Below are 27,364 nucleotides of genomic sequence, written 5' to 3'. Positions count from 1 at the left end.
CAGATGAACACTTTTATGGATGGAGAGATATTGTAGGAGGCATAGATCCAAAAAACATGGTGAATGAAAGGGGCTTTTCCCAAATTCCTGAACTGGGTGGTGTTGAGTTACAATGATGAATTGTCTGCTAATTAGGTTATGGTACTGGTATCTAGATTACATAAACATGTTGTATTTTCAGTAAATATTGTATGTCCAAGAATATCTGATATTTACTCTTTTATTATAATAATTTTACAATTTTTGCAAAATAAATATTGTATTTTTATATGTGGCTTTTTTCTTTTTAATAAACATTAAAATTGAGCTTTACTGTGTGTCTAACATTGCAGAATACAATTTTTAAATTAGAACTAAATTGGTTTTGAAAGAGGAGCAAAGTAAACCAGCCTTCTGGGAAACTTTGCTCACTTTTAAAAATTCTGTAAACTCATTATAAAATGAAAATCCAAATACCTCTTCACTCAGACACTATTCCTTTGTTGTTTGGTTAACTGCTTGGAAAATATCAAATTTATTTGTTAACTTCAACTTAGGTATTTTCAAGCATTGGTACAAAAGTCAAAATATTGGAGCAAAATGTCCATGTTTTATGACACATGAAGACAAAATATATTGTATTTCAAAATTATGCATTTTGGTTTCACTTTTCATGGAATAACACCAAACTATGTTGCCTACTAATTTTGTGAAATGAGGTTAAGAATTTGTGAAACAGAGTACCAGAATTGTAAATAACATGATCATATAAGTGTGAAATCCATTGTTGAAATTTCCTTTGGCACACATGACAACTAAACAAATCTGCACTATTGAGTGTAATGGTTACTTAAAATCATGACAGTTATGTATTCAGGAATACGTGAAACTAAAAACCTAAATAGACAGCATTTAGACTGACATAAGTACTTCATGAAGATAATATTACATTAGACAAAGAAAGGCTTTGCGTAATGTTAAGTGTACTGTTTTCGCTTTAGTGAGTATGCTTAGAATATGCCTAACCTAAAATACTTTTCACACCATCTTATGATTGAGTAAAGCCGGGTTCACACACATTACAGAAGTGTCGCCACAGCTAGTAGTGGTACCAAGAGGAATCCAAGGAGACGTCGACATGGAAGCAAAGGAAATCAGGGAAGCAGTAAAATTTTTGTCGTAGTTGTAGCATTATACTGTATGTCTATTGAGGTACCTGTGATACATGTGAGTTGACTACTGTATTTGATGCTTTTCAGGAAGACAGAGAACCATCCACCTCTAAACTGACTTGTGTCTGTGTTAAAGGATAACAGAGAGTAGACGCAGTGACGGATTGAGATGGAGCTGTAACGAGGTACAATTTAATGGTAGACCAATGATGCATTCTAGAGAGGGTGAAGTTGCTGCAGGTCAATTTTTCCACTGTTCTGTCAGGATGCATCAGTCACATGACATAGCCGGCGTTCAACTCATGTACAGTCATGTGTTCTGTATGTGATTTAAAGCACTGTCAATTTGCAATCATTAATGGCAAACCTGTTGGTCATCATAGGACTTCCATCTCACGTGTGATGAAATGTGGCACATTCCTCTAAACAAACTTTGATTTATGTGATGCACTCCATCCCCCTGTCGCATCTTGGGTGAAAAATTGAGACTTCAGCTTCATAACTTAGTTAGTGATAGGAGCTTGTGAGGTACTGCAATCCACATGTGTACATTTGCCTGACAGATGTGCTGTTTATAGGGATAGTGGCCAAATGACTTGTAATTTTCATATGTCGGACACTACTGCTATGCGTTTATCTGTTTCCTTGTAAGAGGTATTCACCATTACTAATGATAATTTGATATGGGACTGATGCAGGCATAGTATAATTTCTGAGCCATGATTGGATGTGAACAGTGGACACTATACATCTCTGGAAAGGTATATTATGCATGTACCACACAGAGCCACTGTTTTAAGGCAGTAGTTTTTTCGTTTTACAGTTTGTTACCATAGTTTATCTTAGAGAAACCTGCAAGAAGGATGTATGTCATCTGCTTGAAATATATTTCTTACACTGGAATATTAACAGTGCTACATTCCATACGACTGATAGGCCGGAAACGCAAGAGATCTAACATTACAGCCGATTTTCTGTGCAGAACGTGTTAGCCTTAGGAGTGCATGTGTTTATGTTCTCTCTTACCTTCCAGGTACTGATCCTAGACTCTAGAACAATACTTTAGACTTGATAGCTTGGTTTATTTACATAATAATGCGTCTGGAGCTCCATTGCACATAAAAATCACCCGTTTATTGTTCTTCTTAACTGTCTGCTATTACATCACAACACTTTCAAATCTGTTACTATACACTTATAAGGGATGCTAACCTCCTCGACATGGATGCATCTCGAGAAATCTTGTGTACTAGGATGGGTGACGACTCGGCTAGCTCCATTCATTCACGAGATGTGGAGTGTAGCGGCCTACTTCTGGTCGGTTGCAAATTAAATCAGTAATGGCGCTGCAGAGCAGGTTGGTCAACGACAGTGTGAGGAGAGTCTTTCATTCTCTAATTTTACCCTAAGACAGCAAGAATGCTCTGTGACTCCCATACACAGAGAGATAGATCGTAAATTAAGCACTATGCTTGAGGTGTTAGAAATACGTAGAGTGCTGTCTACTATACTTTGATGGTGTATGTGTTCGAGAGTTAACAATGAATGGACGTACTGCACATTCATCTATCCACGTTTGCAATGATACTTAGAAAGTGGAGAAGGTATGGTTTAGATATGATACTGAAATTGGGAAACATGCTGTCGCATCACTGGTCAGTGTTGAAATTACTGTAAAATTGCTTAAATTGTTTGCACTATCAACTGTGATGCTTATTATTAGAGTACATCGATGGTGTTATTTCCATCCCACCCGTCCACTGGCATGCTGTTGGTTACCACATAATGATTGACTGACATCACTTGTTCGAGTTGGAGAAAGAGTTTTGATGGATGAACAACACCTTCTGAGGTGGATAGCACCGAAACAGTGAATGCGTACATGACTGCAATATGATGAATCATTCGAAACAGAAAGTAGAATCATAAGGTATTCCATGACTATGACAATGAGTTTAAATGTAGAGCTCGTGAATCACATTCGGACTTTAGTTTAAAACCATCCACAACACCACAAAACTCCCCTAATTTTCTTATGTTGCAACTCTCTTTTGTTTAAAATCATCCAGTGTTTGTGGTGTGTTATGGTAGCCATAGTAACAATATAATTTACATTGTGCGACCCCTGGTTTTCTGCGAGAGGAAGTGGATCAGAACGTCTTAATGTCAGTTTAGAACCTGATACAGACCTCGAAGTCATGGCAGAAAAACAAATTGTATTGCAGTGTACAACATGTGTTACAGAAGACAAAAATAGTGCTCTAAACAACAGGGAGCGTCTCTTGCGATTTACAGTATAGTCTGCAGGATATGATCATCCTCCTACAGTACAAGTGATGAAACCTTAAACTGGTCTCTGCAGTGGATCAAAAGCTGTATATTTAATTGGATCGTCCCACAACAACAGCAGCAGCAGCAGCAGTTTGACAGGCAGATTCAATGACAGACGGGGTGTCCTGTTAGTAATGCTAGGAGAAATGCTATTCTGGGAAGCATCGCAACAACTCTTCCTCTGCGCTGGACCCACATCGCAGCTATACGACATCGAATCAACAACAGCACCTAGGTGAGTTCTATATTGGATGAAGTTAGTGTAGCGTTTATAGCTCGTAATTTTCTCTGTTGCATGGTACAGAATAACAATGATAGCATGTTGGGCTGATAGATGTGAATGGACGCAGATCTGTTTCAGACTGTAGTATCTGTATCTAGTTTCTAGACGCACCACAATGCGCGCATTTCCACCAAATGGTCCAAACACGGTCCTATTGCACTGACTCAGATCGTTCTACGGTATTTCTACGTGGGTTGCAGAAGGTGCTGGATATGGCTTTCTCTGACTTCTGCCCAGTTCCGACTTAAATTGGAATGATCATATGCACAAAGCTGCATGCAGGATGAGTAGGGACGGACTAAAACCACATTGGAATTTTACTGTAGCATTTAGGTTCGAGAAAGGTGACTCGTTTCAAGATATGGGAGTGCCAGAAATATGATATGGCACCGAGACAGAATGCATTACAAATACTGGAGAAATAACTAGTGTTGGCTGCGTGAAGGGGTTGCAAATACCTGTTTCAAAGCATGATCCTTAGCCGAATCACTTTCCAAATTCGATAATTATTATTATGTCTGTAAAAAACCACCTCATTCACAGGTAATGTCGTACCTCGATTTAGAAAACCAGTATAGTTTTTAACATGGATACTTGTGTGCACATGTAGAACCAAGACACTTATGAAAGTAACATACAGTAGTTGTTGCAATGTCCACCCATCGCTGATTTTCTCTCAGTATTATTTTGTATCGCCTGGAATCATTTATTGGTCAAGTATTATACTTAATAGTAGTAGTAGTAGGGGATGTGAGATAGGTTCACTTTGAGCATCAGGCTTATAAAGCATGCGTTTGTGTTCCAACATGTGCAAACAAGATGACTGTGGAATACTGTGATAGCAGAGGGAAGAGTACCTAAAGTGATCACGAAGTTTTAAGGCCTCTGATTTTTTTTCTCCGGACTGGAAAGAGATAGAAACATGTGCATTGTTTTAAAATGAGGCCGTGTTCATTGTCAATACGTCCCAGAGGTGGCAGCACCGTACGCAGATGGAATTTTACCGCCAGCGGCGAGAATGAGAACTGTTTTAAATACTTAAAATGGCGACGTTTTCCTTACTTGAACAGCGTGCAATCATTCGTTTTCTGAATTTGCGTGGTGTGAAACCAATTGAAATCTATCGACAGTTGAAGGAGACATGTGGTGATGGAGTTATGGATGTGTCGAAAGAGCGTTCGTGGGTGCGACAGTTTAATGAAGGCAGAACATCATGTGACAACAAAACGAAACAACCTTGGGCTCGCACAAGGCGGTCTGACGACATGATCGAGAAAGTGGAAAGAATTGTTTTGGGGGATTGCCGAATGACTGTTGAACAGATCGCCTCCAGAGTTGGCATTTCTGTGGGTTCTGTGCACACAATCCTGCATGACGACCTGAAAAAGCGAAAAGTGTCATCCAGGTGGGTGCCACGAATGCTGACGGATGACCACATGACTGCCCATGTCGCATGTTGCCAAGCAATGTTGACGCGCAACGACAGCATGAATGGGACTTTCTTTTCATCTGTTGTGACAATGGATGAGACGTGGATGCCATTTTTCGATCCAGAAACAAAGCGCCAGTCAGTTCAATGGAAGCACACAGATTCACCGCCACCAAAAAAATTTCGGGTAACTGCCAGTGCTGAAAACATGATGGTGTCCATGTTCTGGGACAACGAGGGTGTAATCCTTACCCATTGCGTTCCAAAGGGCACTACGGTAACAGGTGCATCCTACAAAAATGTTTTGAAGAACAAATTCCTTCCTGCACTACAACAAAAACGTCCGGGAAGGGCTGCGCGTGTGCTGTTTCACCAAAGCAAATGCACCCGCACATCGAGCTAACGTTACGCAACAGTTTCTTCGTGATAACAACTTTGAAGTGATTCCTCATGCTCCCTACTCACCTGACCTGGCTCCTAGTGACTTTTGGCTTTTTCCAACAATGAAAGACACTCTCTGTGGCCGCAAATTCACCATCTGTGCTGCTATTGCCTCAGCGATTTTACAGTGGTCAAAACAGACTCCTAAAGAAGCCTTCGCCGCTGCCATGGAATCATGGCGTCAGCGTTGTGAAAAATGTGTACGTCTGCAGGGCGATTACGTCGAGAAGTAACGCCAGTTTCATCGATTTCGGGTGAGTAGTTAATTAGAAAAAAAATCGGAGGCCTTAGAACTTGAATGCACCTCGTATTACATCGATTTCACTGACCAATAGGATACTGTGAATTAAAAAAAAACTACTCCATACATGTAAAAAATATCAATTTATTTAATTGGAATAAATTTTTTATATCAATGTGGTGTTAGTGATACAATAGTTAAGGGGAGGTGGGGGGTTGGGTGAGTGGGTGATATGGAGCAGAACAGCAGGTTAAGCGCAGTATTGCATTTTACATGTAAAAATTATGAAAATTAACCCAAAGTTTAAAGGGATGGGTGACTAAGAAGAATGCACCAGAAATGGCGTTCAAAAGCATGTGAAATTCGAAAAGTTTACCAGAAAATGGTGAGAGGACATAACTATTACTTAATTTGGTATCAAAGGCAGTAGAATAGTTTAAGAAATGGAGGTGACATGGAAAACCACTTAACAGAATAATAGGTTAAGTGCTGACAAAAGGCCAAACATTAGGTTAAGACACCCAGAGTACAGTGCCAAACATTAGGTTATGCAACATGTCTGTTGCATGTAATTACTTCTTACAAGACCTACATGTTTCCAAATGGCAGAGTATGATAAGCAACAGAAATCCAACCCCCATAAAGTGATTTCTTTATAAATAAACAATATACCCTTGAATTTCTTGTCATGAGATCCTTCCTCTCCACCACCAGACCGCCATCTTGGATTATGTCATGGAAGGGACGACATCACCCTCTGGTGTTGTTGCTGTATACTAGGTCAGTTGGACTCCGGAGCCCATGGTGACCACACCGTTTCCCGCCATTTTCTCCACCATCTTGTATTACATCATGCAATGGATGACAGTGCCCTCTGGAGGCAGCACTGTCAACTAGGTCAGTTGGAGCCTGGGCCTCGTGTCGAAAGCATTGGGTGGTGGTACTGCCTCTAATTGTTTAAATAAAGACTGGTGCATGCTAAATAAAGACTTATGTCAGCACAGGTCAAGTCCTTCCCCGTGAGTGCCTAGGAAGAGGTGGCAGTCGAGTGACTTAGGTTAGTGAGGTAGCCCAAGTACTCTCTCTTTCCCGCCGTTTTCTTAGGTTAGTAGAGACAGTCGAATTGACCTATCTTCCCTCCAAAATGCAAACTTCACGCCAATCACTAGGAAGAGGAGGCGGTCGGATGACTTAGGTTAGTGGAACTAGCACAAGTGACCTATCTTCTTGCCATTTTCTTAGTTGGTAGAGGTTGCATTGTCCTGATGGAATTTGAACTTCCCACAAGGGGGGAGGGGCACTTTTCCACCAGAGAGGTTAATTAATTGATCAATTTAATTAAATAGCCAATCAAACTGATAAGAGTAAGAAGGAGGCCTATCCCAATAACTCAGACCTGAAAGTGTACCTGTAGCAGCGAGAGGAGAGAGTGTTGGGGAGAGGGGGTGGGAAGGAAAATAGATTAAGTGCTGTCAATCAAAAAGAAATGGGGGTGACATGGAAAAGCAGTAGGCCGGAGTGGCCGAGCGGTTCTAGGCGCTACAGTCTGGAACCGCGTGACTGCTATGGTCGCAGGTCCGAATCCTGCCTCGGGCATGGATGTGTGTGATGTCCTTAGGTTAGTTAGGTTTAAGTAGCTCTAAGTATATACTAAGATGATATCTGTTCTTTCAGACATGTCCAAAGGAACAGATACCATCTTAGTATATATATATTTAAGGCTCACCAGCCACTTGACCATCTTCTTCTTCTTCTGTGCAAATGCACAAACAGTGCTCGAACTCTTATGGGAATCAGCAACCCGCCGTGAGTAATGAGTATATGGGCAGGGGCATTACGAATGTAATGCGGGACAATGCGTTGAGAATGTGGGCTTCACGGGAGACGTGCCAGAAATAAATCCCTGCAGTCGCACTATCCTTTGTGCCCTAGCTCTTATGGGAATTGGCAATGTGCCGTGAGTAAGAGTATAATGAGCGGGGGCACTATGAATGTAGTGCGAGACAATATGTTGAGAATGTGGATTTTGCGGGAGGCGTGGCAGAGATAAATTCCTGCAGTCGCGCTATCCGTTGTGTCCTTGGTGGCTCAGATGGATAGAGCATCTGCCATGTAAGCAGGAGATCCCGGGTTCAAGTCCCGGTCGGGGCACACATTTTCATCTGTCCCCATTTCGTATGTCAACGCCTGTAAGCATCTAAGGGTGTTCATTTCATTGTAGTAGTTCTAAGTTCTAGGGGCTGATGACCTCAGCAGTTAAGTCCCATAGTGCTCAGAGCCATTTGAACCATTTTTTGGACAATCACTTAACAGAATAATAGGTTAACTCAGAGCTAAAAGTGTACCTGTAACAGTGAGGTGTAGGGGGTTCCTGAGGGGGGAGGGGGTAGGACAGGGTGGGGAAACAATAGGTTAAGTCCGGTGACATGGAAAACCACTTAACAGAACAATAGGTTAAGGACCTGTCAATCATAGGAGATCGATAGGTTAAGTACCTGTCAATGAAAGGAGAACAACAGGTTTGCCCCTGAGTGCATACCAGCCCCTGATGTAGGCACCCTACAGTAACAAAATGCACTGGCGGTGGCCTACCTTAACTACTTACTCAGGCCACGATTCAGGTAAAGAGTTTTCTAGAAAGTGGGGATTCACAGCTGTCACGTCTGACAGGAAACATGAAACTGGAAATGATGATCATAGAACTAGACGATAATCTGCCTTGGTAATGGCACATAAGAATCATTTCCACACCTAGAGAAAATGTGGAAAGGTTCATTGAGCATCTGGAGCGAGTGGAAAGGACAGCTGCTATCAAGGAGGTGCAGATTAATAATAGGTTCTCTAACAGTCATATAAACAACCGAAATAATGACAGTGGGAAGCTTAATGTGAGATTTATGGAAATTCAGAATACACGATCTTATTGTCGTGGTCATGAGCGTGATAGAGGAAGAGGAGGTAGGCAAAAAATGGCTCTGAGCACTATGGGACTTAACTTCTGAGGTCATCAGTCTCCTAGAACTTAGAACTACTTAAACCAAACTAACCTAAGGTCATCACACACATCCATGCCCGAGGGAGGATTCGAACCTGCGAGCATAACGGCCGCGCGATTTCAGACTGTAGTGCCTAGAACCACTCGGCCACTCCGGCCAGCTGGAGGTAGACAGACACTACGCTTTCACAATAATTATTATGATAAAGCCAGAAATATAAATAATGTACTGTTGAGACAAGATGGAGAGCAGAATGCTACCCAATCTGATTCTGAATCGAATGAACACAATTGGCCGCATGTGGGAAACAAGTCCCATCTATGATGAAACTGGTGTTCACCAGGCGAAAACAGTAACACAGGCAGTAACAAAAACACAGACTACAGTCAGTCAGAACAGACAAACCGATAAAAGGGATGATGAAATTGGAACAGAAAGTAACTGTAATTTGCTATACCACTCTCAGTATCTAGTTGACAGCATTTTGGACACAGTAAGATAAATGGGACAGGAAGGAGAAAAAACGCTACAGATGACAAAGAACAAAAAATTAATTGGTTTGAATCAGATGAGGGCGAAGATGAAGTAAATGCTTACATCTTGGATAATAGTGGCAATCTGAAGTTTCGATGGGGGAAGCAGACTCAGCTTTGCAAGGTTTCCAGGAGAAGGAGGAGTTGTTAGATTAAGGGGATAGCAATAATAAGGTCACGCAACATATTAGCAGTATTGACTTGCCACAATGGTAAAAGCACAAGACAGTATAATAAATAGCAATGTTGCGAATGCACACAGTTGCTCAGAGGTAGAGAGTAGTTTAGTTGATATGTAGCAAACGATAATAGAGGAAGTCCTCAAGCACTTTGATTGCCTTGGAAAGGCAGATGCAGATGTAAGGGTTGATGACACTGTGAATCTAAGTCTAAATGTACTTGCAATTGAACAAAATTACTCTAGCTGGTGACAGATGGAAAAATACTTATTAGAAAACTCTCATGACGAACCTGTTTAAACTAGAATAGCTCACACTATTATAAAAACTAACATGTCATGAGCAACAGTATGTTGTCTTATTGATAGTGGCAGCTAATCAAGTACATTTTCCCAAGCATTCTTTGAGTCTATTCCTAATGGGAATATGTTAATTGTCATGGAAGTAAGTGATTTAAGAATAATAGGGGCAACTGGAAAAATTTCTAGACCAACAAAATACAGGTATTTTGCGTTAAGAGAAATAATTGAGTAGAAAGTTTCTAAAATCTGGAAGAATAAACTCTGCATAAATTAATAATAATCATGTTGCAAGTAAGGGTGTCTGTAGGTAAGAGAGAGTAATAATATGGTGCCAATACAGGCAACCCAAAGCGTTTTGATATTAATTAAAGGAGATGTGTGAAAGGAGTGTGAGGATCACACCAAAAATTTACGTAAATGATGAGGTCAGTTGGATGACGAAGTTAAAAGGGATCAAGACGCATCGATATACGTAGGTAAGTGAAATATATGGATAAATGAAAACAGGGAGAAACTGAAGAAATAAAATAAAGCGGCTGATGTATGAGGGTAATCTCAAAAGTAAGGTCTCCTATTTTTTATAAGTACATAGACCTGTTTATTTCTACAATGGTTTACATCAGTTTACAGCTTCAACATTTAGCAATTTTCGACATAATCACCATTTCTGCCGATGCATTTTAGTAGACACTGTGGCAGTTTTTGTATGCCCATGTCATACCAGCTCGCTGCCATGCTGTTAAGAAAGTTATGAACCTCTTCTTTCACTTCGTCGTCGGAGCTGAATCGCTTTCTGGCCAAATGTTCTTTTAACTTAGGGAACAGGTGATAGTCACTGGGCGCCAAGTCAAGAATATAGGGTGGGTGGATCATTATGTTCCACTGAATCTGTTGCAGGAGAGCAACGGTTTGCCTAGCGATGTAGTTGGCGAGCGTTGTCATGGAGAATGTGTACGCCTTTCCTAAACATTCCTCTTCTCCAGTTCTGAATTGCCCGTTTGAGCTTTTGCAGAGTCTCGCACAACCTGCCAGCATTAATTGTGGTCCCGGTGGGCATTAAGTCGACCAACACCCCTTTCCGATCTCAAAAACCGGTTGTCATGACTTTACCAGCAGACAGTGTTTGAATTTCTGCGGCTTTGGCGAAGAAGGATGCCGCCTCTAGCGTGATTGTTGCTTGGTCTCAGGTGTAAAGTGGTATGCCCAGGTTTCGTCACCCGTGACAATTGAGTACAGAAAGTTGCCCTGTTCGGCTGCAAGACGGTGAAGAAATGCGCGGGAAGCATCAACTCAATGCCGCATGTGGTCCTGTCAGCGTGCGTGACACCCATCTTGCGCACACGTTTCGGTAGTTCAATGTTTCCGTTAAAATTCTGTGGGCGGAGCTTCGGGAAACCTCAGGAATCAAAGGTGCAGAGATCATCCAGGTGGATCCGCCGATCTTCACGCATGCTTTGCTCAACCTTCAACACTGTCTCCTCAGAAATTGACGGACTCACGCTCCTTTCTTCGTCGTGAATTTCGGTCCGACCAGCTGCAAACTCTCTACACCCCCTACGAACATTTTTGACATGCAATCACGACTCACCATACACTTCTGTGAATTGGCGATGGATTTCAATCGGCGCAATGCCGTTTGCGTTCAGAAACCGAATAACTGCGCGCAATTCGCACTTGGCGGTAACATTGAACGGGAGCTCCTTTCTCAACGGCTGCCAAGCCACGACTTGAGCACCTCAGCGCGGCGTGCGCATGTTTACACACAGTGCGTGAAGCACTCTTCATAACAGTGTGACGAACTGCCACACAAACAGAGTCCTGTACTTACTTCGACCGTAAATGTATCTATGGTCGAAGTGTACTTATAAAAAAAATAGGAAACCTTACTTTTGTGATTACCCTCGCATATATAATTCCCTCACATCTCGTAAAAAAGGGCTGAGAAATGCGTAATCTTGCTTAAAGCAAATCGTCAATGTACAGATAAATGTTAACACAAACAGACAACAATACAGATAAACGAATGTGCTATGAAGTGCAGACTGTAGCATATTGGTATGTAACAATAAAAAGAGTTTTTAATTACGTGTATAAGAAAGCAAGGTGACTGCTGTAGAACAAGTGACTCCCTTAGCATATTAATCTGTATGAAAATTGAGCCGTATGAAAATAGAGCTTACAATGGTTACTCGATTTTCTATGTAAAGAAACGTCTAAGGTAATGAAGTATATTGCAAACTAGCTCGAAATACGACTATTTTAAAAACCTATGTTGACTTCAGATCATAACAGTTATGGTAAATACAATTGCAATCTTCGTGTTTGAAGCTTAATAATGGTATAATTAATAAAAGTGAGCTAGTGTAAAGTCACTCAATAGAGTGACATCTTACCAAAAATCATTTTTAAAAAGTCAATAATAATTTTCCAAGTAACAAACGTTATGAAGCAAATTTTTCTAATAACTTCTCAATTAATTACTTAAATTGCAGAACTAAATTATAGTATAGAATGGGTTTGTCCTCTCTTAGATATAAGTTGAGAACAGAAGGTTAGGCTATGTAATCTGTTTCCCAGGGATATGGAGGCTTCATGAAAGGCAGCCTGCAAGGTGTACTGGAGAAAGAAGCAAGGAGACCATCACAGTGACTCCCACCCTTTCCCTTTTTGAAATAGAGTGTCGAGAAGGACACCAACCATAGTGACTTCCCTCCCTCTACCCTAAATGTTTCAGTGAAAGTGGTTCATAAGGACACACACCACTGTGTCTGTGGTTAAATGAGTAAATACTAAAAAGCGAAATGTTTTGGTTTTTGTCTTTCAGTTAAGGACTGTAAATTCTAAATCACAAAATTAATTTTGTAATAACCGAAAATTTTATTTCATTTTTCTATGTTATTTTATGTACATGATTTGTGAAATTCCAGTATATTATGTTTGTTATACATATCGCTTGTTTACAGTATTTAATTTTGTTCAAAAATAATTTTTTTCACAAAAATAAATAGGGAGTGATGAGGTGAAACAAGTGTTGTATCACTGTGAGGCGAGTGTCTCGCCATCATAGCGCACTTGTGCTTAACGTACAAAATATTGCACCGTAATTAAAGAGAGAAATTAAAATAACTTTTCCAAAGTTCTTCAGTGTATGCTTAAGTTAACATTGTACATTCTCAAAATCATCAAATGAATATGTAAGGAAAAACATATATAAGTGGAACTAAATAATAAAAATAGAAAGCTAAAAATTTGTCAGACTACGCGAAAGTATGTCACAGTTAAAAGTTACCAGTTTCGGCTAGATCACAGCAATATTTTGGTCAAAATCGGCGTTTTTACGAAAAATTGAAGTCGCGAATTATTAGACTCAGAAATATGAAAATTTGTATGTAGCCCCAGTTTCATATAAAAACATGAACTATGTGACACCACTAAGCCGCCTCTAGTAGTTTCCGAATTAGATTAAGCATCATTTGTATTTATAATAGAAAGTTCTACTTACATTGCTTGATTACATTCATGCTATAATACAGATGTACCAAGTTTCAAGACTGTACTGAAAATAATTACAGTTACAAAGAATCTTAAAGAGGCAGTACAGATATCATGTTCTACTGTTGGTTCCGTTCTAAAAATTCTAGCTGGCAAAGTTTGGATGCAGTCGTGCAAAAGTTTTTCAGTAACTAAAGCAAACTTACTCCATTTACATGAAGATTAAGAAGATTGTAAATTCTAGAACGACTCGGTAATTAATTAATGTGTGCGCAAGAAAGGGGCCATTTAGATGCTGCTACCTGGGCCTAGGACGATTGTATTTGTATTTATGTATTTATCCTGTGGATCACATATTGGACAAGTAATTTTTCTCAACAAATATGTAGTTTGGAGAAAAAAATAGGCAATGGACTGCCATTTAAAAAATGTACACAAAATTGTTCATTGATGAATATAGTAACTTCACATACATAGAATACAAACAATTTACATGGGGAACTAAGAAACATGTAGGCAATGTCGTGTTACTTTAAATAAACACAAATAATCACTGAGATTACAGAATAGTGAAAACGTCAACTAGAAACACAACAGAAGGACAATGCCATTTAAAAACTACATTAAACATGAAACTAACATTGAGATTTCACAGACAATTAAGTTTTAATACTAATAGAATGTGTACTTGTACATTCATAAAGCGAGTTGAAAAATTTTGGGAAGTGAAACTGAAACATAGTTGTGTATAGTAGAAATTAGGTTATTATTTTGCCTACAGAATGTTTTACTCTAATCACAGTATTTTACAAAGGAACTTTATAATTTTTCATTTCCAGGAATTCTTGTACTGAATAGAAACAGTGCTTTGTCAGAAAAGCCTTTAGTTTATTTTTAAATATTGGATCTGGAGCAGTTTTTATTTGTTCTGAAATTTTATTGTGTAATACGACACCCAGATGAGTTATATATTTTTGGTAGGATGATGTCCTTGAAAAAATTTGATGGATATTAGATTGCCCTCTGGTATAATGAGTGTGTATATCATTGTTTTGGATTAATTTGCCTGTTCTTGAGAGGTATTCCCTGGTGAATAGGATTGTTTCTTGAATGAATAGGGATGGGATGCTTAAAACATTAAGTTTTATAAATTGACATTTACAGGATTCCAGCTTTTTGAGGCCACAGATTATCCCTAGTGCTCTTTTTTGTAGTTTAAATATATTTGTGCTGTGAGTTGAATTTCCCCAAAAGATGATTCCATAGCGGAGCAATGAGTGGAACTGTGCATGGTATGCTTGCATTAGTGTGAATTTACTTGTAGTAGATTTTAGTATTCTTAGTCCATAGCACAATGATGAGAGTTTCTTTGATAAGTTGTTTATATGTGTGTCCCATTTTAAATTTTATTGGACCCATAGACCCAAAAATTTTGTTGCATTTACATTTTCAATTTTATCATTATTTAACTTTACTTGGATAGTTTTTTGACTGGATGTGGGAATTAGATGGAAGTTGATACATACAGTTTTCCCACTATTAACAATTAGGCCATTTTTGTTAAACCACTCAGAAAGTTTTTTCATAGAGTTATCAGATATTGTCTGAAGGGATTCAGGGCTAGATCCAGTCAACACTATGCTTGTATCATCAGCAAACAGGATAGTTTTTTGTGGGCTCATACATTCAACAAGATCATCTATGTAAATGAGGAAAAGTAATGGCCCTAGAACAGAACCCTGGGGAACACCATATCTTATTGTTCTTTCCTCCGAGAGGAAAACTGTGTTATTTATTTTATTCTGTACATTAATATCGTTTTGAAGTGATACCTTCTGTCTGCGGTTTTGTAGGTAAGAGCATAGCCAGTTGTGAGCCACACCTCTTATTCCTCTTCTTTCGAATTTAGCAAGCAGTATTTTATGATCTAGTACGTCAAAGGCTTTAGAGAGATCTAACAAGATACCTGCAGTTATATTATGTTGGTCAATTGATTTCAGATAACAGGTGTTCCGTTTGGTGGTCCGCAGCGTCCATATACAGTAGAAATAGGCCAAAGAGTCATTAGAGAGACTTGCCACTGTGACATCAAACTGTTCGCATCAGTCAAACGTCTGACTGCATTGTACCTCGGATGACGCCAGAGCTGGGCAGACTGGATTCCGTTTTCGGTAAAGTAGGAAGTAAACTGTATTGTTGACAAAAATCGCGTAGAAAGTGGGGAGATTATTTTCTAATTTTATGCCGAGCAATTAACTTTTGGTGATTGGAAGTCAAGGAGACAGGCCATTTCATTGGTAGCTTCACGTAGAGGTCGCCTCTAAAGTGTTCATAGTGCTGTTTCCGAAAGGGATATTGTTATTATTATTATTATTATTATTATTATTATTATTATTATTATTACTATTATTAGGGATATTATTATATTTTGTGCTTGTGAACTTTTACAGAATATACCCATCAGTTAGAACCCAAAACTTTTATTTGTAGTTATACTTCCTGATTCCGTTGAGAAAATAGCAAGTAGGAACATTTTCTTTCAGTGAGCACAAAGAGTAATGTGGACTTGCCGACTTTAAATTACGGTCAGTACATTCTCGGTAGCTTTCTGGCTAACTGTAAAAATAGTTTTCAGGCTCTTGTAAATGGCAAAGGTAGGTATAAAGCACGCACAGCCTACTGAAGTGTATTTGTATAACCACATAACAAAACTATCAACCATTTTGATTATTTACCCACTGTCCCACTGTCTGATGAGTTCCTTGGTTATTGCATGCATGCTTTTGGTTTTTTACTGTCTCTATATAGTTATTATTCGAGACGTTGACAATTTCTTTCAGTTAGGTAAAAGATAAACTGAATAAGTTGCTTAATAAGTCATTAGGGGAAAACGTTGGTTTATTGAATACGTCATTGTGTGAAAAAATAGATTCAGCAAACAAGAAGATGGGAACGACATACAAAGAAAATGTAAAACAAGTTCATGGCAGAGTAGATTCTTGAGATGAATGTGTCGGTAGTTATGAAAATCAATCTGAATAAGTAAATAGTAAAGTCAAATCACTGTCAAGAGAACAGGAAACATTTCGTTTAAATATTAATGGAAAAATAGATGTTGTTGTTGTTGTGGTCTTCAGTCCTGAAACTGGTTTGATGCAGTTCTCCATGCTACTCTATCCTGTGCAAGCTTCTTCATCTCCCAGTACCTACTGCAACCTACGTCCTTCTGAATCTGCTTAGTGTAGTCATCTCTTGGTCTCCCTCTACGATTTTTACCCTCCACGCTGCCCTCCAATACTAAATTGGTGATCCCTTTATGCCTCAGAACATGTCCTACCAACCGATCCCTTCTTCTGGTCAAGTTGTGCCACAAACTTCTCTTCTCCCCAATACGATTCAATACTTCCTCATTAGTTATGTGATCTACCCATCTAATCTTCAGCATTCTTCTGTAGCACCACATTTCGAAAGCTTCTATTCTCTTCTTGTCCAAACTATTTATCGTCCATGATTCACTTCCATACATGGCTACACTCCATGCAAATACTTTCAGAAGTGACTTCCTGACACTTAAATCTATACTCGATGTTAACAAACTTCTCTTCTTCAGAAACGCTTTTCTTGCCATTGCCAGTCTACATTTAATATCCTCTCTACTTCGACCATCGTCAGTTATTTTGCTCCCCAAATAGCAAAACTCCTTTACTACTTTAAGTGTCTCACTTCCTAATCTAATTCCCTCAGCATCACCCGACTTAATTCAACTACATTCCATTATCCTCGTTTTGCTTTTGTTGATGGTCATCTTATATCCTCCTTTGAAGACACTATCCATTCCGTTCAACTGCTCTTCCAAGTCCTTTGCTGTCTCTGACAGAATTACGATGTCATCGGAGAACCTCAAAGTTTTTATTTCTACTCCATGGATTTTAATACCTACTCCGAATTTTTCTTTTGTTTCCTTTACTGCTTGCTCAATATACAGATTGAATAACATCGGGGATAGGCTACAACCCTGTCTTACTCCCTTCCCCACCACTGCTTCCCTTTCATGTCCCTCGACTCTTATAACTGCCATCTGGTTTCTGTACAAATTGTAAATAGCCTTTCGCTCCCTGTATTTTACCCCTGCCACCTTCAGAATTTGAAAGAGAGTATTCCAGTCAACATTGTCAAAAGCTTTCTCTAAGTCTACAAATGCTAGAAACGTAGGTTTGCCTTTTCTTAATCTAGCTTCTAAGATAAGCCGTAGGGTCAGTATTGCCTCACGTGTTCCAACATTTCTACGGAATCCAAACTGATCTTCCCCTAGGTCGGCTTCTACGAGTTTTTCCATTCGTCTGTAAAGAACTCGCGTTAGTATTTTACAGCTGTGACTTATTAAACTGATAGTTCGGTAATTTTCACATCTGTCAACACCTGCTTTCTTTGGGATTGGAATTATTACATTCTTCCTGAAGTATGAGGGTATTTCGCCTGTCTCATACATCTTGCTCACCAGATGGTAGAGTTTTGTCAGGACTGGCTCTCCCAAGGCCGTCAGTAGTTACAATGGAATGTTGTCGACTCCGGGGGCCTTGTTTCGACTCAGGTCTTTCAGTGCTCTGCCAAACTCTTCACGCAGTATCGTATCTCCCATTTCATCTTCATCTACATCCTCTTCCACTTCCATAATATTGTCCTCAAGTACATCGCCCTTGTATAGACCCTCTATATACTCCTTCCACCTTTCTGCTTTCCCTTCTTTGGTTAGAACTGGGTTTCCATCTGAGCTCTTAATATTCATACAAGTGGTCCTCTTTTCTCCAAAGGTCTCTTTAATTATCCTGTAGGCAGTATCTATCTTACCTCTAGTGAGATAAGCCTCTACATCCTTACATTTGTCCTCTAGCCATCCCTGCTTAGCCATTTTGCACTTCCTGTCGATCTCATTTTTGAGACGTTTGTATTCCTTTTTGCCTGCTTCATTTACTGCATTTTTATATTTTCTCCTTTCATCAATTAAATTCAATATTTCTTCTGTTACACAAGGATTTCTACTAGCCCTAGTCTTTTTACCTACTTGATCCTCTGCTGCCTTCACTACTTCATCCCTCAAAGCTACCCATTCTTCTTCTATTGTATTTCTTTCCCCCATTCCTGTCAATTGCTCCCTTAAGCTCTCCTTGAAACTCCGTACAACCTCTGGTTCTTTTAGTTTATCCAGGTCCCATCTCCTTAAATTCCCACCTTTTTGCAGTTTCTTCAGTTTTAATCTACAGGTCATAACCATTAGATTATGGTCAGAGTCCACATCTTCCCCTGGAAATGTCTTACAATTTAAAACCTGGTTCCTAAATCTCTGTCGTACCATTATATAATCTATCTGAAACCTGTCAGTATCTCCAGGCTTCTTCCATGTATACAGCCTTCTTTTATGATTCTTGAACCAAGTGTTACCTATGATTAAGTTGTGCTCTGTGCAAAATTCTACCAGGCGGCTTCCTCTTTCATTTCTTTGCCCCAGTCCATATTGACCTACTACGTTTCCTTCTCTCCCTTTTCCTACTACCGAATTCCAGTCACCCATGACTATTAAATTTTCGTCACCCTTCACTATCTGAATAATTTCTTTTATTTAATCATACATTTCTTCAATTTCTTCGTCATCTGCAGAGCTAGTTGGCATATAAACTTGTACTACTGTAGTAGGTGTGGGCTTCGTATCTATCTTGGCCACAATAATGCGTTCACTATGCTGTTCGTAGTAGCTTACCTACATTCCTATTTTCCTATTCATTATTAAACCTACTCCTGCATTACCCCTATTTGATTTTGTGTTTATAACCCTGTAGTCACCTGACCAAAAGTCTTGTTCCTCCTGCCACCGAACTTCACTAATTCCCACTATATCTAACTTTAACTTATCCATTTCCCTTTTTAAATTTTCTAACCTACCTGCCCGATTAAGGGATCTGACATGAAATGATAAGAATTTGAAGAGACAGCAGGTGACAAATGATTTTAAAATGTGTCAGTATGGTAATAACCAAAGATGTTGACCACATCTTCATCAAAAAATTGTAACTATTAAAACCACATATGTGGAATAATTTAAGTCAGCAGCTTCTACAATTGCTGAATGTGTTGAAGGATCATTGAGTATAAAGATGTTAGTTATCCTTTTTCCATTTTAAGGTGTGTATCACAAGCAGGTGAGTGCTGAGTTGAAAATTTGACTCAAAAGAAACAATTCACCCTGTAACTTTTATGAAAGAAATGCAGAAAGTTAATTACTAAGGAATTATCCATGATAGCAGAAACAAAGTTCAATTGGATGCTGGGAATTGGGTAGTAAAGCTACAGAAGCCTGCCACCATTCTGAGGATTTTTGATCAGCTCTGTGGAGCAATTTTGCTCGCAAAGTAAACAGAGTAAAATGTATCAGGAATTTTTAAGTGCACCTCCCCTAGACCAGACCGAGGAAAAGACTGTGCAAACCAACTGTGAAAAATTATGCACGAAAGTAGAACATGTAAAGGGACTCATGACATATATAAATTTCTTATATTTTTAACACCATAAATTACCATGAAATGTGCAGGGTTACATTAGTCAAGGGAATCGTTATAGGAGAGCCTTTTTGAGGAGAGTAGGAGAATGTGATGTATGGAACTGCAGACGAGAACAGGTTCCACAGTGATCAAAATAGATCTGATTACACTAATAATAATAGAAGTGACAGACCCAGAGTATAAAGTCAGAGTTGTTAGAATGGACAGACACATTCTACTAACGTCAAAAGTTCAGACTGCTTGGGAGGATTGGAGTTCTCAATGAATTGTGCTTGTAAATCCTATTTGTAGGCCATATGGACACCATACAGGACCCAAGGGAGAGCCTCTGACCAAGACGTGTCATGGCATATAAGCACAGGTTTTAAAGTGCAGTGGCTATGATCAGCCAACCTGTTACTCTGTGGGTGGTAGGTTGTTTGCACTGCACAGGTCACACAGCTTGGAGAAAAAAACAGCCTCAAATTTTTGTCCCTGGTCCATGGTGATCAAAGGCGGGCAGCCGAACCGCATGACCCGCGGGGCACTAAAGCCCTGTGTGACGGAGTCACTTGTTATATCTGTGATTGGAATGGCCTTGACCCTTCGACCAAAGTGGTAGAGATGTATATGAGGGAACCTGCCATTAGGTAGCCCAATGGTGGGTATGCATGGTGGCCAATCTTGGAGCCTTGGCAGGGTGCTCAAGCACAGGTCAAGTTTCTGATGTCTGCCCAAAATCCTGTGTACACAAAATGCTGTGTTACTAAGCATGTGGCGGCCCAAATACTAGGATGCATGAGGTTATTGATAGTAGCAAATATCTTACAGCACAAGATGTCCAGAACTAGGTGGGCCATGCATGTAGAAACATCGCAGAAGACCAGTGGGTCAGAACACAGAATTCGGTGAGCCTCAATTGAGAGCAAGGTAGAGTCACTGTGTAGTAACTGCTGTATGTCATTATCTGTTTGTTACTGGGTAGCTAGTTTATCGACGTCCCAAGAGAATGAGATCATATCAACTCATGACACATAGTCAGAAATGATGTTGTTCATACCCTTGATGTAATGTAAAACCGTGGTGAATTGACATATTATGTCCATGTGTCAGAAGCATTGGGGAGGGAGGTCGGCTGTGGGGTTATGCACTGCACAGACCAGCAGTTTGTGGTCCGTATATACAGTTACTGACCTACTCTTCATGTCCTCACAGAAATGTCAAACTGCTTTGTAAATGTCAAAAATATCTCAGTCGAAAGTGGACCATATACACTGGGAGGTGGAAAACGTTTGTGAGAAGAAACAATGTGGTTGGGTGGAACCCTTGACCCGCAGAAGAAACACAGCAGCAATGGCTGTATGACTTGTGTCCACCATGATCGATATTGGTGCAAAGGGGACCAAATGATCGAGAGTGACAGCATTCACGAGTTCTGTTCTTAACAAATCAAACACACACTGCATGTCACTGCACCACTGGATGTGTCTTCGAATAAATTTATCATGGCTAGGAAATGTTATAGATCATGGTAAGTCTCAAGCAGAGGAAGGTCATGGATAAAGGCGACTTGTTCTGACGTGGGGCAGATCCCTTCCAAGGAGACAGTATAACCTAGGAATGTCATACTAGTAAATTGCAAGTGCAACTTATCATCATTGATAGCGACGCACTTTCTGTGACTATATAGTAGATGTTATTTGTGCTTCCCAGAGGTAGTTGAAGAAATAAGAATATCATCTACATACTCGTAACAGTAAGGGAGCTATGATATGGAATCGATAAAATGTTGAAAGGTCTATGCAGTGGTAGTTATCCAAGATTTTCAAGGATTTTAGTTGTCGGTAGCTGCCACACAAATGAAATCAATCATCCTTCTTGGGAATGAAGTGGATCAGTGAGGACAAATTACTGTTGGATGGGCAGACAATACTAGTGCCGTAAAGGCATCGAGCCTTCTGGCGTACTGAGGAGCCATCTGTGGTGTTCAGTCGCTAAAAATACTGTTAGTAATTGTGCCTACAACCAATGGGATTCTCTGAGCAACAACAATGGTAGCACACATAGGGAATTTCACGACACTAGAAGCTGCAACATCACTAACCTTTGGGAGTAGGCATTGCTGCGAAGGTGTATGTGGTATTTGCATCATGCCGGTATTGACATACTCATGTCCCTATGGCATGGCTGCCTCCTCTATTGCCTCGAGTGTGCGTGTCAGGTAAGTTGATGCTGCAGAGATAAGCAGTTATAGGTGCGAGTTCTCAGCGTGCAGGTCAGTGGTCTCATGGCCATGAGTTGTTAGGTGGACCAAAGATAGCAGTGAGCTTTGGACTGAGGCAGGTATGTTTGGTTGTAGCATCAGACAGGGCATCACAATGTGTGGCAGGGGGCAGTAGGATGGTACCAAAGACCCCTGGTATCCAGTTGCATGTAGTTTAGTGCAGGAGGGCTGCTGCTTTGAGGTCCAGTGAGAACCCGACGTTGTACAAGCAATCCGTGCCAAGAATGAGGCAGTCGGCATCATGTCGCAAAATGTCCAGATGCAGAGTAAGGCACACAATAAATGCAGCTGCAGTTTGGCCAAGCCAGGGATGTGACTTGCAGAGTTGTTGGCTGGCCAGAGTGGTACAGAAGATGGCAAGAAAACAGTTGTGCCATCGTATCAAAGAAGTATGGGTAACAGGTCATACAGTTGTCATATTAATAACCTGAACACCACTTATATGAAACTTGGTATTTATTACAAACACAGGATACCATACTACATCTACATCCATACTGCGCAAGACACCTGACAATGTGTGGCGGAGGGCACCTTGAGTACCTCTATCGGTTCTCCCTTTAATTCCAGTCTCGTATTGTTCGTGGAAAGTGCTGGAATAAGACTGAGGAACAAACTGCAATTGTTGTGAAGTTTGAAGAGTCAAAGAATGGTAAACTGGCTTGGGTGATAGCAAAATCTTTAAGGGGGAGGGGGCACTAAAACTCATGGGAGTACTTTTTTTAGGATACGATCAGTGTCCAATCAGCCTACATTGATTGAAATTAATCTTAATGAGAAGTTCAGACAGGCAGGTACTAGAGATGTGAAAATATCACAAGATTCTCATAACAGTAAAGTGAGAAATGATGTTAGTATGTTGCAAGATTCACATAAAAGCACAGTGAAAAATAATTTTAATATATTGCACCAAAATATTGGGGGATTAAAAAACAAAGTATGTGAGCTTCTTGTTTGTTTAGAACATTTAGAAACTGAAGGCGGACTAGATGTACTATGCCTGTCTGAACATCACATGGAAATGGTAAATGTAGGTGGATATAACCTTTCAGCACATTTAAGTAGAGACACTATGGAGAGAGGAGGAGTTGCCATATATCTTAAAAATCTCTCATCGTGTGAAAAAATTGGAAACTAAAAAATGTTGTGTAGAGCAACATATAGAAGCATGTGCATGCGATCTCAAACTAAATAATGGCACTTTTATAATTGTAGCAATGTATAGGTATGGGAAATTTTCAACTATTTTTGAAAAAAACATGGATTCTTTGTTGTGCTATCTGTCAGACAGAGGAAAGCAAATTATTGTTTGTGGGGATTTCAATGTAGATTTTCTGAAAGAGTCTAATATAAAGCTTGACCTTGAAGTATTACTTTGTTCTTTCAATTTGACACCTACTTAGGTGGTACAGCAAAGCAGCATACTGATAGATAAAGTATTCATACACCAAGATAAATTTAATCAAATAAAACCTTTTCCTGTTACAAGTGATCTATCTGATCATGATGCACAGTTAGTTACAGTATATGATATAGCTCCATACAGTAATGCAAAACAGTCCTCCAAAATACTGCACTAAATTAACGATTTAACAATTCAAAATTTTAGTGAAAGCTTGCAACAGTTACACTGGGATGAGGGGTACAGGGAACATGATGCTAATTTAAAATTTAACCTATTTCATGATACCTTTGTGAGTATATTTGAAAACAGTTTACCTAAGAAAACAGTGAAATATAATTCTAAGAAACCATGTGAAAAGCCATGGTTTACTAAAGGGATAAAAATACCTTGTAAACAGAAAAGGGAAATGTATCTTATAGCTAGGAGTAGTACTGATTCCGAAACAGTAAAACATTATAAAAACTACTTCATTGTATTAAGAAAATTTATTAAAAATCCAGAAGAATGTGCATTATGTCTGAGATTATCAAATCTGATAATAAAATTAAAACAATTTGGAATATTGTTAAAAGGGAAACAGGGCAACCAAGAGCACAGGAAGACTGTATTTCTATCAAACACAATGAAAAGTTTGTTAACAAGATGTCAGAACTAGAAAACATTCTTAATAACCATTTTTTAAGTGTTTTAGAGAAAATAGGCTCCACCTATTCATTAGAAAATCCAAGGCAGTATATGGAAGAGGCAGTACCTATGCAATTTGATAAAACTGAAATTCAACCCACCTGTCCTACTGAAAGTAGGAAAATAATAAATTCACTCAAAAGTAAAAGCTCACATGGAATTAATGGCATTTACAACAGAGTACTTAAAGTTTGTTCCCAACAAATAAGGATTCTCAGCCACATATGTAGTAGCTCACTGAAACAGGGCATTTTTCTAGATAGACCGAAACACGCTATTGTTAAAACATTGCATAAAAAAGGGGATAGATCTGATGCTAACAACTACCACCCAGTCTCACTTCTGACAGCTTTATCCAAAATTTTTGAAAAGGTAATGTATTCAAGAGTAGCATCACATATTTATAAAAATGAAGTATTAACAAAATGTCAGTTTGGTTTTCAGGAAGGCTTTTCAACAGAAAATGCGATATATGCTTTCACTGATCAAATATTAAATACATTGAATAACCAAACATCACTCACTGGGATATTTTGTGATCTCTCAAAGGCTTTTGATTGTGTGAATCATGAAATTCTTCTAGATAAGCTTAAGTATTGTGGGGTGAGTGGGACAGTGCACAAAAGGGTTAGTTGATATTTAACTGGAAGAATGCAGAGGGTTAAAATTAACATTACAGATAATCTGCATAAGCCAACAGAGTCCTCTAACTGGGGAGATATCAGGGTTCAGTCTTGGGCACCTTATTGTTCTTAATATATATTAACGACTTGCCACCCTATATTAATGACGATGCAAAGCTAGTCCTTTTTGCTGATGATACAAGTATAGTAATCATGCCAAACAAGCAAGAAGCAGCTAAGGAAATTACAAATAATGTCTTTCAAAAAATTTTTAAGTGGTTCACTGCACATAGACATAGCTAAATTTTGAGGAAACATAGTTTATACAATTCTGTACAGTGAATGGCATAACACCATTGATAAATATAGACCATGAATAGAAGTTTGTTGCTAAGGCAGAATACTCAAAATATCTGGGCGTGTGCATTGATGAGAAATTGAATTGGAAGAAACACACTGATCATCTGCTGAAACAGTTAGGTTCAGCAACTTATGCTATTAGGGTTATTGCAAATTTAGGGTTATTGTAAATTTTGGTGATAAAATATCAGTAAATTAGCCTACTATACATATTTTCATTCACTGCTTTCATATGGCATCACATTTTGGGGCAATTCATCATTAAGAGAGGAAGTATTCATTGTTCAAAAGCATGTAATCAGAATTATAGCTGGATCCCACCCATTGTCACCTTGCAGACATTTATTTAAGCAACTCGGGATAATCACAGTACCTTCACAATACATATATTCACCCATGAAATTTGTCATTAATAACCCATACCAATTCAAAAATAACAGTGAAGTGCATAGCTACAACACTAGAAGAAAGGATAATGTTCGGTATTCTGGATTAAATCTCACTTTGACGCAGAATGTGGTGAATTATGCTGGCACAAAAATCTTTGGTCATTTGCCAAATCGTATTAAAAGTATGACAGATAACCAACCAACATTTAAAAGCAAATTAAAAGAATCTCTGAATGACAACTCCTTCTACTCAATAGATGAACTCTTAGATATGAAGCAGTAACTGTAAGAAAAAGTAATAAATAATTATTATTTTGTGTGAACAAAACTTATGTTAAAGTGAGACATTCCACATCATTAACAAATGTCGTATTCATGATCTACGGAACAAGGATTAATGTATGTATGTATGTATGTATATGTAAGAGTACCCACTGGGATTGCGAATGAGTCAAGATCTATAGTAACACTAAGCAAATTGTAGACATCTGTATTAACATTAAAGTGCCTATCTCTATAATGAACTTTTATATTCATACCTGCAGCAGCTAATTAACTAAAGTAAAAAGAATATTACTACTTTGAAAAAAACTGCTGCACCCACTGCCATACCATATACTTGCTGTTTGCCTCCCACTGGTAGCTTAATAATAACTTGATTACACTTGAATTTTTCAAACAAAATAGTTACTTATATCTGAAAAAACTGAGTCTTGCTTGCGGTGCATTACTACTTAACTTACAGCTTTACAACACACTTGTGTACTTATCACATAACCAAGAGAACTTTTTAATTATTGTATCTAGATCGTCTGGTAATAAAAAGAGTGGCTAATTTAATTGTAGTTTTCTTTTGAACTAATAGAAATTGTTGCCAGTAAGAAAAGCCATTAAGGAGTACAGGAATTGGGAGTAAGAATTCCAAGAGCCCTATAAAGCATTCTGCACAATCTGTGGTTATCTGCTTTACACAATAATCTTGCTGCTCACTTCTGGTGAATAGATACTATTTCTTCACATGCCCAAACACTTTATTTTATCTAAAGTGCCCTGCCCCAGAGGATTCATTTACTGCAGAGCGAAAAACATGCCAACACTATGCAACCCCTTCCCCCCCCCCCCCCCCCCCAAACAACATTTACAGACAGCTATATACACCCTAAACACCTTACACAGTCATTAATCAAGCTAGATACCACTGTATTTGTCTCAATATTTCTTATAGATAAACTGCTCTCTTGGAAGAATGAGATCAATAGCATTTTTTTAACAGGATCATTATGTTTCATAACTTCCATTGGATATTCAATAGGCTATACTATGTGCATTAAGTTCACAGCTTTTTCTGGCAGCTGGCCAGGGTGGCCGAGCGATTCTAGGCGCTACAGTCTGGAACCGTGCTTCCGCTATGGTCGCGGGTTCAAATCCTGCCTCGGGCATGGATGTGTGTGATGTCCTTAGGTTACTTAGGTTTAAGTAGTACTAAGTTCTAAGGGACTGATTACCTTAGAAGTTAACACAAAAGAAAAATGAAAATACTGATTGTAATAATACAAGCACTTAATTTGTCACAGAAAAACAGCCCTTGTGCAAAATGAATATACTTTTACTGTAGAAATTTTTTACTGTATCATTTAAAACGGATCTTTTAGAATCAACATCTTTTAATTCAATTTCTGCTGCAGTGGAAACTCTATATGAGTGAGAA

General features: G+C 39.0%; 1 non-coding gene across 1 annotated transcript; it reads left to right on the top strand.

Moving 5' to 3' along the window:
• The first annotated feature begins 7,953 nt into the window (after positions 1 to 7,953).
• Trnat-ugu (transfer RNA threonine (anticodon UGU)) lies at positions 7,954 to 8,027 on the top strand. Its single transcript has one exon. It is a non-coding gene; the product is annotated as a tRNA-Thr (tRNA).
• Positions 8,028 to 27,364: the final 19,337 nt, after the last annotated feature.

This window comes from Schistocerca gregaria, chromosome X, assembly GCF_023897955.1.
Source record: "Schistocerca gregaria isolate iqSchGreg1 chromosome X, iqSchGreg1.2, whole genome shotgun sequence".
In the NCBI taxonomy this organism is placed as follows: Eukaryota; Metazoa; Arthropoda; class Insecta; order Orthoptera; family Acrididae; genus Schistocerca; species Schistocerca gregaria.
Note: the sequence above shows the minus strand (reverse complement) of the source record. Positions and strands in the feature narration are given on the sequence as shown.